The following is a 12120-nucleotide window of genomic DNA, read 5'->3' as shown; positions in this document are numbered from 1 at the left end:
ACACAATAATAATCAGGTCCTGTAGAATTGTTTTGTTTTCTTTTTCTGTCACGTTACATGAACACAAGCAAAGCGTGCAACGCATGTTTACCACGTGAAGGTGAGACTAGCTGTCATTCAAAACGCATTTTAATGGAGTATTCCAACCAAAAGGGGCGTCGGGTTGTCTTTTCCGTTGAATCGTGTTTTGTGAAACAAACAAAACCACACATGTTAGCCAAGCTTTATACCTTACACGGAATAATGGTATAGTCCGGAACTGCGTCAGATACACGTGACATCTTTCATTTTAGTCCTGACCGGCCTTGTGTCAAGACGTGGGGGAAAAGTCGAGAAGCAGAACCTGGATAATACCGTGTGATTTCTTCGGGAGACGATGAAGGTAAGTTGTTTGTTGTTTACTTTCTTTCTTTACTCAGAGGGACAGATTCAAAAAGGGTCGTAAAACAAAAACTGTTGGGGTAAAATGCAGGTTTAAGTGGTCCATCTCTTATGAGACGGATGAGACGAAAAACCGAGGTCCCTTTGTGTACACTACATTGGGGTGTGCACGTTAAAGATCCCACGATTGACAAAAGGGTCTTTCCTGGCAAAATTGTATAGGCATAGATAAAAAAAATAAAAAAAATGTCCACCAATATAACCGTGTGACTTGGAGTAATAGGCCGTGAAAAGTAGGATATGCGCCGAAATGGCTGCGATCTGCTGGTCCATGTGAATGCGTGATGTATTGTGTAAAAAATTCCATCTCACACGGCATAAATAGATCCCTGCGCCTTGAGTCCGAGTCTGGAGATACGCGCGCGATAGTAAGACTTCATATAAATAAAAATCCCTGTTTGATGCAAAAGATACGCATTCGTAATGAAACACTCAATTCAGTCTTTGCTTAGAAATTCGATAAATATTCAAAACGAATCTGGTTATTTTGTTGTAAAATCTTGCTTTAGTACTTTATTAAATAGCGGAAAGGGTGCATATTTACCCGCCACGTTCCACGAATAGGTCTCATCTTAAAAAAAACACACACAAAGAAAGGTTACTGTTTGGAACGTTTAATATTTGACAAAACAAAACATGAACTAGTACATTGACCCAATGGTCTTTCTAGCACATAAAGAAATTATGAGACAAATGAAAGAAGTTAATGAGAATATATTTTCAATGCGCCCTCCGGTAAGGAGATTGCGTCAGAGACTAACCTTACTTGTTTGTTTGTTTATTGGATTTTGGAAGGTTAGCAGTCGATCTGGGATTTGTTCCCCAAATAGTATTTATTGGATTTTGGAAGGTTAGCAGTCGATCTGGGATTTGTTCCCCAAATAGTAACCTTTCTTTTTTTTAATTCTAGATTTCGGAAAGTTAGCAGGCTATCTGTGTTTAGATTAGGTCTCATCGTGGCGGTCGTCGAGATGGAACAAGTGTTTTAGGGTGACCTGTTTAGGCATCTCGTAGAAAACACTGGGGGCAAATGTCTTTTTGTGCTCGTTCTGAAAGGTCAAGCAACAAAAGGGAGAAAGCGCTGTAAATACACTATAATGGCGCTGACAACCAAGAATGTGCGCAGACTGAACATTGGGCGCTTCCCGTCAAGCGTTGCCTGCGAGTGACGCTTAGCTAAACACGTGACCTGAACTAGAACTCTAATTGGCTCTTCCTCATCAGACAACTTGGTCTCTTATTGGTTCTTAATTATCGTATTCCCCCCCCCGGCAAAAATAACCATTGTCCCGTGCCATCATAAACTCAGCCTTTTGTGGAACCGTAACAATTATTTGTGTTTAAATCCGAAGCTCTTTAGACGTGTTCATTCTGACTACCTGCATTCACTGATGTCCTAAATACTTACCGATTTGTCGTTGTTTTTCATGGTGGCTCCCGCGATGACTGCTGACGTCATGTGGCGCTGCCTCGTCTTCAAAAAACATATGGTGAGTACTCGACTAAGTTCTGGCTGTTTCTTTGGCTTTCGTTTTAATTTCTTCTTTTGTGTGTGTGTTGGTTGGTTTGAGCATTTCATTGTCTTTATTTCCTATTCCTGTTTTTTTCTTTTTTGTCTCTTGCATTGTTTTTGGTGTTCCAGTATGCTCTATAATGTTTTCCGCTGCAGAAATGCTAGTAGTAGTAACAATGATTGCCTACTTGTTTTGTTTGCTTGCTTGTATTTTCGTCAGCTGTTTGGATTTCTGCATAACGTTGTTTTTTTTGTTTTGTGTAATCATAGACCTATAAATATAAGTCCCTGGTGTAATAGAGTTGTACATCTTGAATTGAGCTGTGACTGTAAAAATAAAAGTAACTATTACGATAAGCATAGCCATTTGACAAACTTACTTGGCTCGGTCAACTCTCGATGGAAATGTTTGCAGTTCTTACCTTGACACACGGTGACGCCGGCTTCCATGTTGTGCGATAGCTTTCGTATTCTTATAAAATTTTTTGCCTCGTTTTTTAACGTGACGTGGCAAGGTGCGCTGCCTCTGGAAGCCCCTAGTATCCTTTACCCCCTGACGTCACTTCATCGTCTGTCTTCGGTTTGTGAGGTAAGCATGATCTACATTCATCATTGTTTTATTTTTGTAGTACTTGACTCTTACCAGTTCATCTTTCATTTTTGAGAAGAGATTTTCGTATGGAAACAATTCTGAATGTGTATTTGTCTGTAGCTTTTCTCAACGTGTGTCAACTTTAAAGTAATGGTTTTGACAGAAAGAGCTTTCAGTTTATTTTACACGAATCTGACATTTGAGTCAATTTCAGAAGTAAGATCAGAGGCATGACAAACTAATGTTTAACGCTCTATGTGTGCAAATGTTTCTGCGTGTTCTCACTTCATGGGTTGTACAATGTAAGAACTGGTAAGAGTTAAGCCATGAAGACGGATGATATACACGAAGAACTTAAACAGGACAATCTGCAATGAGTAATAAGAGAGTCTTGGTACTTACAGAGACATACATGTCTCCGTGGTACTTATAGCCATGTAAGGACGGTCCGTCGGCCGTAGACAAACAACTTAACGTTGAGCTTTACGCGGACGTGTTTAAGGTTAGAGCCTCCACATTTCACACACTGGTTGGTTTGGGTTGAACTCGTCAACTTCAAGGAAATGGTTAGGGTAAAGAAAATGGGAAATGATTTTTTTTCAATTTGGTTAAAAATAAATCTTTTTAAACTTCACTCACTTCCAGGGTTTGAATGATCCTCGTCAAGTTTCAAGATCACCCAACGGTCATGATTGGGGAAAAAAACCTGGCAATTGCCAATTTCTCAAATGATTCTGAATGGAGTTCTTTGAAACATCACACGCTCACAGGAACGGATAAATCTCCAGATCAGAGTCAGACCTGTTTACCAGTACGATTTGGGCGTATTTTGTACGCCAAATTATTATCGGTACGACAATACGCGACACACGCACAAAATACGAGTAAGAAAAAGTCTAGAATACGTTTTCCGGTGTTGGTGTGCTGATTACGGGATGGTACAACTGATACCGGTTTCGGTCTAAGGGAGATCCTGACAGCGAGTCTTCAGCTGTGGAAACCTCGTTCAGTTGTTGGCACGTGCGATCGTCTGGACAATCGTGGCAAAATGAAGCAGAAAATGTTGCCAGTTTCGGGTGACTGTACCAAGTCTAAACAGCAGAAGCAGCACATTTTCTTGGAGAAATATAAGAAAGAGCCAGGAATTGTGGAGTCTACTGTGGGAAACAGTCATGCACACTGCAAGTATTGTAGGCCTAAATCAGATTTCTCCGTTGCCTATGCCGGGAAATATGACATCGAACGACACTGCAGTTCCAAAACTCACCTGGACAAGGTTGCTACAAAGAAATCCGTTGAAAGCTGCCAAGGAATTATAAAGTTCATTCCCGCAAAGCTAATCCTGCCAGAAGAAAAGGCTGTAGTCCGTGCTGAAGCAATGTTTTCTGAGATTGTAAAAATGAACTTGCCACTATCAACCGCAGATGTTATTTCACGAAGTTCATCTTTTCATTATTAATCTGTTTGGAAGATACTGGTTATAATGCTACAAACTGACAGATAAATAAAATCGTTTTATCCCTGTTGTATTGGAAGGAGTTAAATTCTGAAGGTGTTCACAAGACATGCTATTCTTACACAAACACGTTTGCACCCACGCGTACATTTTCCTTAGCCCATATGGCTTTGCTTGCAAAGTACACCAACCTTTTGAAAAATACACTCAACTGTTTGGGAAAGTACTCTTGCTTCGGGTTTAAAGTAAACAGGTCTGCAGAGTGGTCAAGATTGGATGAAAAAAATGTTGATCGTGTTTGTTACGTCACACAATGCCACGGTTTGGCGACTGCTCGACATGCCCAAGTAAAATGTCAGGTTAGTTTCTCATTGATTATATTACACATGAGGGTGAGTCGTACGAGTTTTTGATTTTGTTGTTTTCCACATAAGCTCAGTTAGGAAATTAAAAATAGAATATAAATATAAAATAAAGAAAATTGGTATGTTGGCCTAAATATCTTTGAGGCTTACTCATTTCTGCTATAATTTGATTGAAGAAACGTCGGTGAAAACGCTCAATGCATGATTGTTATTGTATTTATATCAGAAACCGCCACTCGGACAGCATTTAAAACCATACCATTTTTTGTGTGTGGTCGTCATGCAGGAAATAGAGCTTTTAAGAATGTTTCAGTCGCTAAGAAAGACGGGAAAAGAATCGCAGAAATAATGAACACCGCTTCTGTGTATGAGAAAATCAGATATGTTCAAGAATATGATATAGAAATTATTTGCCAGCTGGTTGACAGTGGCTTTTTTTTTTTGATCGTGTCCCAACTGTAGTAAAATACAAAGACAGATTCGTGCAGGGTATTTAACAGGATGTACGTTGAGTCTTCTCTTGATAAATTGCGTAATGCGGTACTAAAAAGGTGTACAGCTAGGAAGAAATGTCAACGTATAAAGCGTGTATTTACCGTACAGCCAATAGAATATCCTGCACAGTTTGTATTTTACACAGTGTGACGCATTTCTTTTGCCGGGTACTGTACATTATTTTATTAAGTATATTTGAGTATGAATTTATTTCTGTATTTTTCAGGAAATTCAGCACAGTTCCTGTGACTTGCAACAATGATCAACGTCTTTTAGTTGAATTAAAGAAAAGAGAGAACAAGTTATTGTTGATTATGACTTAGTCGTTTTTTCCAATTGAATTTATTACATTTTCCGAGACTTACACTAGTGATGAACCTCTGTTGCAAATATATAAAATTGTTGATTTGAACTGTGTGAATAAACAGAAGAAAATAATGATTTGTTTGAATGCAATGAAAGCGAGAAGAGAACAAGAAGAATCTCCAATGTCGGAGGATATCAAAACGTGCTCTGGATCCCGCAGTGGGGCACTGCGGTTATGAAATTAAAGGCCCCTCCTGTTTTTGGAACCGCAGGAGCTTTCTAGTTTGCTGTTAGGTAGATTTTTGGTTCCTCTTTCCTGTCATGCTCTCTTTTTCTTCATGAATTCTTTTCTTTTTTCTGCCTTCTTGCTCATTCACCTGTATTTTTTCCAAAAATCTCTTCTCTTGCCGCTTGTCTCGCGATTCATGTATAGTTTAATCTGTTAGTGTTCTGATGTAAGTCCAGCAGTAGATAGGTTAAGCCTATTTTAACATACTGGAAACTGGTAATCTTCCAGTAGGTATTAATTTAGTTTTACTAAAGCCTGCTGGGACACAAGTAATGGGTTAGTGCATTTGTAAACAGGAATCGCTTGACAAGTGGCCCCCTTCATCCCCCCCTTCCTCGTCCTGATATGGCTCTGCGTAGTCGGCTGGACGTTAAGCAACAAATAAACAAACAAACAAACGTGCTCTGGGGGCAAGGCTCTTGGGGACTCTTTTCCGCTTTTACGAAGAAACAGAATATATCTGAAATGGAATAATCTCTTTATATTCAAAATTCAAAGAAAAACAAACATACAGAGTAATCCCGTCAAATCTACAAATACATCGTTGAAATGCATGGTCATTAGTCATGTTCCCCTCGCATAGTTCTGCCAACAGGATTAATGATATTATTATTATTATTATTATTATTGTGATCATTTTTTATGCGCCTAATCTAGATATAGCCCTAGGCGCTTACATATTAATTTCTGCCGTTTGAAATGGAATTTTTGACAGACAGACAGACAAACAGACATTTTTTACACACAATATATAACGCATTCACATCGGCCAGTAAAGCTCAGTAGCCTATTAGGCGAGCATTCACCTTTCACGGCCTTTATTCCAAGTCAAACGGGTATTTGGTGGACATTTTTATCTATGCCTAAACAATTTTGCCAGGAAAGACCCTTTTGTCAATCGTGGGATCTTTAACGTGCACACCCCAATGTAGTGTACACGATATATCTTGCCTTTTCATAATTAACCAAAACAAGCCATATTATCATTAATCCTGTCAGCAGAACAATGCAAAGACTACTCTTCTGGGTATAAACACACACAGAAATCGCATCAAAATCACAGTTAACAACGCTGAATCAAGCTAAACTTACCTCATCAACACAACACTACAGCAATGTACCGAAACAGGCACGCCATACTAAGATCAAGCCAATACAGTCAAACCTTTTACGATGTCCCCTCTTTTTGTTTTAAATGGAGGTTCTATGATACCCCTAATTGTAATCACGACCATCAGATGTGCATTATATTCAAATAAACAGACACATCCAGGAAAGTAACAATACAAAAAAATCATAATCACGCTTTATATTCACAAAACTGTGTACAGAGCTAGACCAAAATATGAATTGGATCAAATTCAAGTCAACTTGATCCAGTTCTTCTTCTTCTGCGTTCGTGGGCTGAAACTCCCACGTACACTCGTGTTTTTTGCACGAATGGAATTTTACGTGTATGACCGTTTTTTACCTACTTGATCCAGTAAAACTGGCACATCCATACCAGTGATGTACAACATCACTAAACAATCCTAATCAAACGTATAATACCTTACTGTCACACACCTAGCCTACAGCTATGTAACCAATGAAACCAAGACTACGTCCAATCTTTGTCACCAAGCCAGTGTGCCTCGTTGTAAACACAATTGTACAGTACCCGGCGAAAGAAACGCAACTCATTTGCGCCGACTGTTGCAAGTGATTTTTCGTCATTTTCAAATTGTCGTAACATATGAACCAGATAAGGTACGTCAAAAAGGAAGACAGATTCGTGGAGGATATTTTACTGGCTGTACGATTAGTGAATATTATTTAATCGTTTTATTGTTTTATTTGTTCATAAACACGACTCGCTTGACCCCTACCCGGTATATAACACAGTAACTTTATGAAAAGGTAAACAAAGACAACAATTAAATAATATGCACTACGTACAGCCAGTAAAATATCCTCCACGAATCTGTCTTCTTTTTTGATGTACCTTATCTGGTTCATATTTTTGTTTGTTTGTTTGCTTAACGCCCAGCCGACCACGAAGGGCCGTATCAGGGCGGTGCTGCTTTGACATAACGTGCGCCACACACAAGACAGAAGTCGCAGCACAGGCTTCATGTCTCACCCAGTCACATTATTCTGACACCGGACCAACCAGTCCCAGCACTAACCCCATAATGCCAGACGCCAGGCGGAGCAGCCAATAGATTGCCAATTTTAAAGTCTTAGGTATGACCCAGCCGGGGTTCGAACCCACGACCTCCCGATCACGAGGCGGACGCCTTACCACTAGGCCAACCGAGCCGGTATCTGGTTCATATGTTACAACAATTTGAAAATGACGAAAAATGACGAAAAATCACTTGCAACAGTGGGCGCCATTGAGCTGCGTTTCTGTCGCCGGGTACTGTACAGTGGAACCTCCATTTGAAGACCTTAAAAATGAGGGAATCTTAAAATGGGGGTAAATTTATAGAGGTTATGAACCAAAAATCTGAAGAAAAAAAAACGGGGTCTTAAAAGGGAAGGGTGTCTTAAATTTGTGGTTGTTAATGGGGGGTTCCACTGTATGCAGAGCTGAGTGGGCCATGCGTATCATGGCCAGACAGAACAGAATGCCAGACAAATGCCTCTTTATGGAGGCACACAGAAAGAAAAAAACCATGGTCATACCACAGTACTAACACAGTACTGCCATCCAACAACCAATATACTCTCTCTCACCCCCCCTCTCTCTCTCTCTCTCTCTCTCTCACCCCCCCCCCCCCCTCTCTCTCTCTCTCTCACCCCCCCCCCCTCTCTCTCTCTCTCACCCCCCCTCTCTCTCTCTCATCCCCCTCTCTCTCTTGCTCTCTCTCACCCCCCTCTCTCTCACCCCCCTCTCTCTCACCCCCCTCTCTCTCTCTCTCTCACCCCCCTCTCTCTCTCACCCCCCTCTCTCTCTCTCTCTCTCTCTCTCTCACCCCCCCCTCTCTCTCACCCCCCCTCTCTCTCACCCCCCTCTCTCTCACCCCCCCCCCCTCTCTCTCTCTCTCTCACCCCCCTCTCTCTCTCTCTCTCTCACCCCCCCTCTCTCTCACCCCCCCTCTCTCTCTCTCTCACCCCCCCTCTCTCTCTCACCCCCTCCCTCTCTCTCTCACCCCCCCTCCCTCTCTCTCTCACCCCCCCTCTCTCTCTCTCACCCCCCCTCTCTCTCTCTCACCCCCCCTCTCTCTCACCCCCCTCTGATCGGCAGACAGTCAGACACCGCGCACAAAAGCGTGGCTGACTTCCCCTCCAGATAACACTTGAGCTGAAAATGATTAACGTACGTTGAGAAAATCTGCTACTTTATTCTCCACATTAATACAGAAGTTTAAGGACTCATACCTGAGAGAACAAATGTCAGTGTCCATCACTTTAATGGCTGACTACTTAAAAGATTATTGATCCATGAAAAAACAAGGTAATCAATCACCCACAGGACAGACGAGACAGCAACGGCCAAGCAAGCATGCATGCCTACAACCTTGGTCAGTAATACAATTAGACACAGAGTTAATCAGAACGTCCTCAATGTCAGTAAAGAGTGCTTTCAGCAATGCAAACATTTCCTCATAAGAAAAGAAAATGAAGAGACACTAAACAAACAACAACAGATCTAACACTGTTCTTCCTTTTCCCAATATTTCAGCAAGACAACAAAGCTCTGAATTTTGAAATAAATAAACGGCAAGCAAGCTATAATAAAAATGGAACGGCACAGAAAGAGAGAAAGAGGGAGAGAAAGAGAGCGCATCATATGGTATTTTTTGTTCCAAGCTTACCTTTCAAAGTCGGTTTTTTTTCTCAAAGAGGCGCAGTGACAGCAAACCCATGATGACTGGACTCCTTCACCTCAAATCCAGCAGACCTCTCTCACATCAGCTATCTGCACCCGGGCAATCCTGAACAGTAAACAATTGCTCAGAGTCAGTCAATTTTCATCAGACAAGCAATGCAAACACTATCGTAATTATGCAGAATTAATTTGATGTCACGAAGACAGCAAGAGGCAAAACAGAGAAGATAAAAAAATCAAACAAACAAACATACCACTGCCAGAGTTTGCTTGTTTGTTTGTTTGTTTGCTTAACGCCCAGCCGACCACGAAGGGCCATATCAGGGCGGTGCTGCTTTGACATTTAACGTGCGCCACACACAAGACAGAAGTCGCAGCACAGGCTTCATGTCTCACCCAGTCACATTATTCTGACACCGGACCAAACAGCCCTAGCACTAACCCCATAATGCCAGACGCCAGGCGGAGCAGCCACTAGATTGCCAATTTTGAAGTCTTAGGCCGGGGTTCGAACCCACGACCTCCCGATCACGGGGTGGACGCCTTACCACTAGGCCAACCGTGCCGGTCTCACATACCAGAGTACTAACAGACAAAAGAAACTGACCAAACACACAAAACTGAAAAACGACGACAACGACAACACAGACAGTCAACGACACAGGCAGACGACACAGACAGACAACGACACAGACAGACAACGACACAGACAGTCAACGACACAGACAGACAACGACACAGACAGTCAACGACACAGACAGTCAACGACACAGACAGACAACGACACAGACAGTCAACGACACAGACGGTCAACGACACAGGCAGACAACGACACAGACAGTCAACGACACAGACAGTCAACGACACAGGCAGACAACGACACAGACAGTCAACGACACAGACAGTCAACGACACAGACAGACAACGACACAGACAGTCAACGACGCAGACAGTCAACGACACAGACAGTCAACGACACAGACAGTCAACGACGCAGACAGTCAACGACGCAGACAGTCAATGACACAGACAGATAACGACGCAGACAGTCAACGACACAGACAGTCAACGACGCAGACAGTCAACGACACAGACAGACAACGACGCAGACAGACAACGACACAGACAGTCAACGACACAGACAGTCAACGACACAGACAGACAACGACACAGACAGTCAACGACACAGTCAACGACGCAGACAGACAACGACGCAGACAGACAACGACACAGACAGTCAACGACGCAGACAGTCAACGACACAGACAGACAACGACACAGACAGTCAACGACACAGACAGTCAACGACACAGGCAGACAACGACACAGACAGTCAACGACACAGACAGTCAACGACACAGACAGTCAACGACACAGGCAGACGACACAGACAGACAACGACACAGACAGACAACGACACAGACAGTCAACGACGCAGACAGTCAACGACACAGACAGTCAACGACACAGACAGTCAACGACGCAGACAGTCAACGACGCAGACAGACAATGACGCAGACAGTCCACGACACAGACAGTCAACGACGCAGACAGTCAACGACACAGACAGACAACGACGCAGACAGTCAACGACACAGACAGTCAACGACGCAGACAGTCAACGACACAGACAGTCAACGACACAGGCAGACGACACAGACAGACAACGACACAGACAGACAACGACACAGACAGTCAGTCACCAGGGCACTCACACACAGAGAAAGGGAAGTGCACATCCAACAATAGTAGTTCCAGTAGTACTGTATGTGCCGATAATCCCATCGCTGATAATATTCTTACCCTAAATAGAGGCAGTCAGTCAATCAACCAGATCAACCAGTCCTTCAAATCCACCAGATCCACTAGTCCTTTAGATCCTGCGGTCAGTCAGATCCACCAGTCCTTCAGATCCTCCCGTTCTGCAGTCAGCTGCAGCGTGCAGTTCTCCAGCGAGGCTCCCTGGAAAGGAAGAGATCAGCCCATGTCAGTGTGACCCACAGCCTTCCATTTCAACAGTGTCGAACACACAGGAGCTTGTATCAAAGCGCCGGTTGATTATTATTTACTCCTTCATCCTCACTGTATCTTTACTACTACTATAACAGTTACGCAGTGTGTCAAGCACACCTGTAGCTACACCGTCACACCTCGGGTGGAAAAGCGAGGCAAAAGGAAACCACAGAGGAGATAAAACCTGCAGCACACACAATACATCTCAAGATAACAAATACAGATACTGCTATAACACGCAACAAACATGAAACATGCCAGACAAACAAACATAGCCTGCCATTACTGAAAAACACAAGATGTGAAGTGAAAACAGATTATTCAAAGTACAAACACATGTCATGAAGAACAGACCGGCTGTACAGTCACATAAACGAGAACAAATTCATGAAAATAAGGTACAAATGCCGGGAAGAATGACATACAATTCACTGCAACGCTGACTACAGCTAACTATAAAACTATAGCAAAGAGACGAAACATAGCGGTAAAAAGTCGTGAATAAAGCATTAACACAAACAAAACTAACAAGTAAACAAACAAACAAACAAACAAACAAACACAACCTGTTTAAAAAGATTTCTAAGCACATGCTACAGCCATGCCCACATCTGGAGACAACACGTCAGCACTACCGGCCAGAAGACACCAGCCTGGGCACCAAGCTCTGGGGACCCGCTGCCGAACTGCTGAAGACTGCGGACTTAATGGCAGCCACCGACCTGACGATATGACGGCCATGAAAATCGAACGCAGAAGAAAAAGAAGAAGATTTCTAAGTAGAAAGTATTCTGGTCTGCATTATAAACTTCATGTGAGTGCTCTTGTTATCG

General features: G+C 42.6%; 2 long non-coding RNA genes and 1 other non-coding gene across 3 annotated transcripts; 1 reads left to right on the top strand and 2 right to left on the bottom strand.

Annotated features, from left to right (window-relative positions):
* The first annotated feature begins 2061 nt into the window (after nucleotides 1-2061).
* Nucleotides 2062-5300, top strand: LOC138947609 (uncharacterized). The gene is made up of 2 exons (XR_011449728.1): nucleotides 2062-2543; nucleotides 5089-5300. It is a non-coding gene; the product is annotated as an uncharacterized lncRNA (long non-coding RNA).
* A 2386-nt stretch (nucleotides 5301-7686) lies between these two features.
* Trnat-cgu (transfer RNA threonine (anticodon CGU)) lies at nucleotides 7687-7759 on the bottom strand. Its single transcript has one exon. It is a non-coding gene; the product is annotated as a tRNA-Thr (tRNA).
* Nucleotides 7760-8677: 918 nt separating this feature from the next.
* On the bottom strand, nucleotides 8678-11231 carry LOC138946717 (uncharacterized). Its single transcript, XR_011449423.1, has 3 exons — nucleotides 11078-11231; nucleotides 9261-9380; nucleotides 8678-8746 (listed from the first exon to the last, which is right to left on the bottom strand). It is a non-coding gene; the product is annotated as an uncharacterized lncRNA (long non-coding RNA).
* Between the last annotated feature and the right edge of the window lie 889 nt (nucleotides 11232-12120).

This window comes from Littorina saxatilis, linkage group LG14 (genome assembly GCF_037325665.1).
Source record: "Littorina saxatilis isolate snail1 linkage group LG14, US_GU_Lsax_2.0, whole genome shotgun sequence".
Lineage (NCBI taxonomy): Eukaryota > Metazoa > Mollusca > Gastropoda > Littorinimorpha > Littorinidae > Littorina > Littorina saxatilis.
The sequence above is the reverse complement of the archived record's forward strand: the minus strand, read 5'-3'. Positions and strand labels throughout refer to the sequence as shown.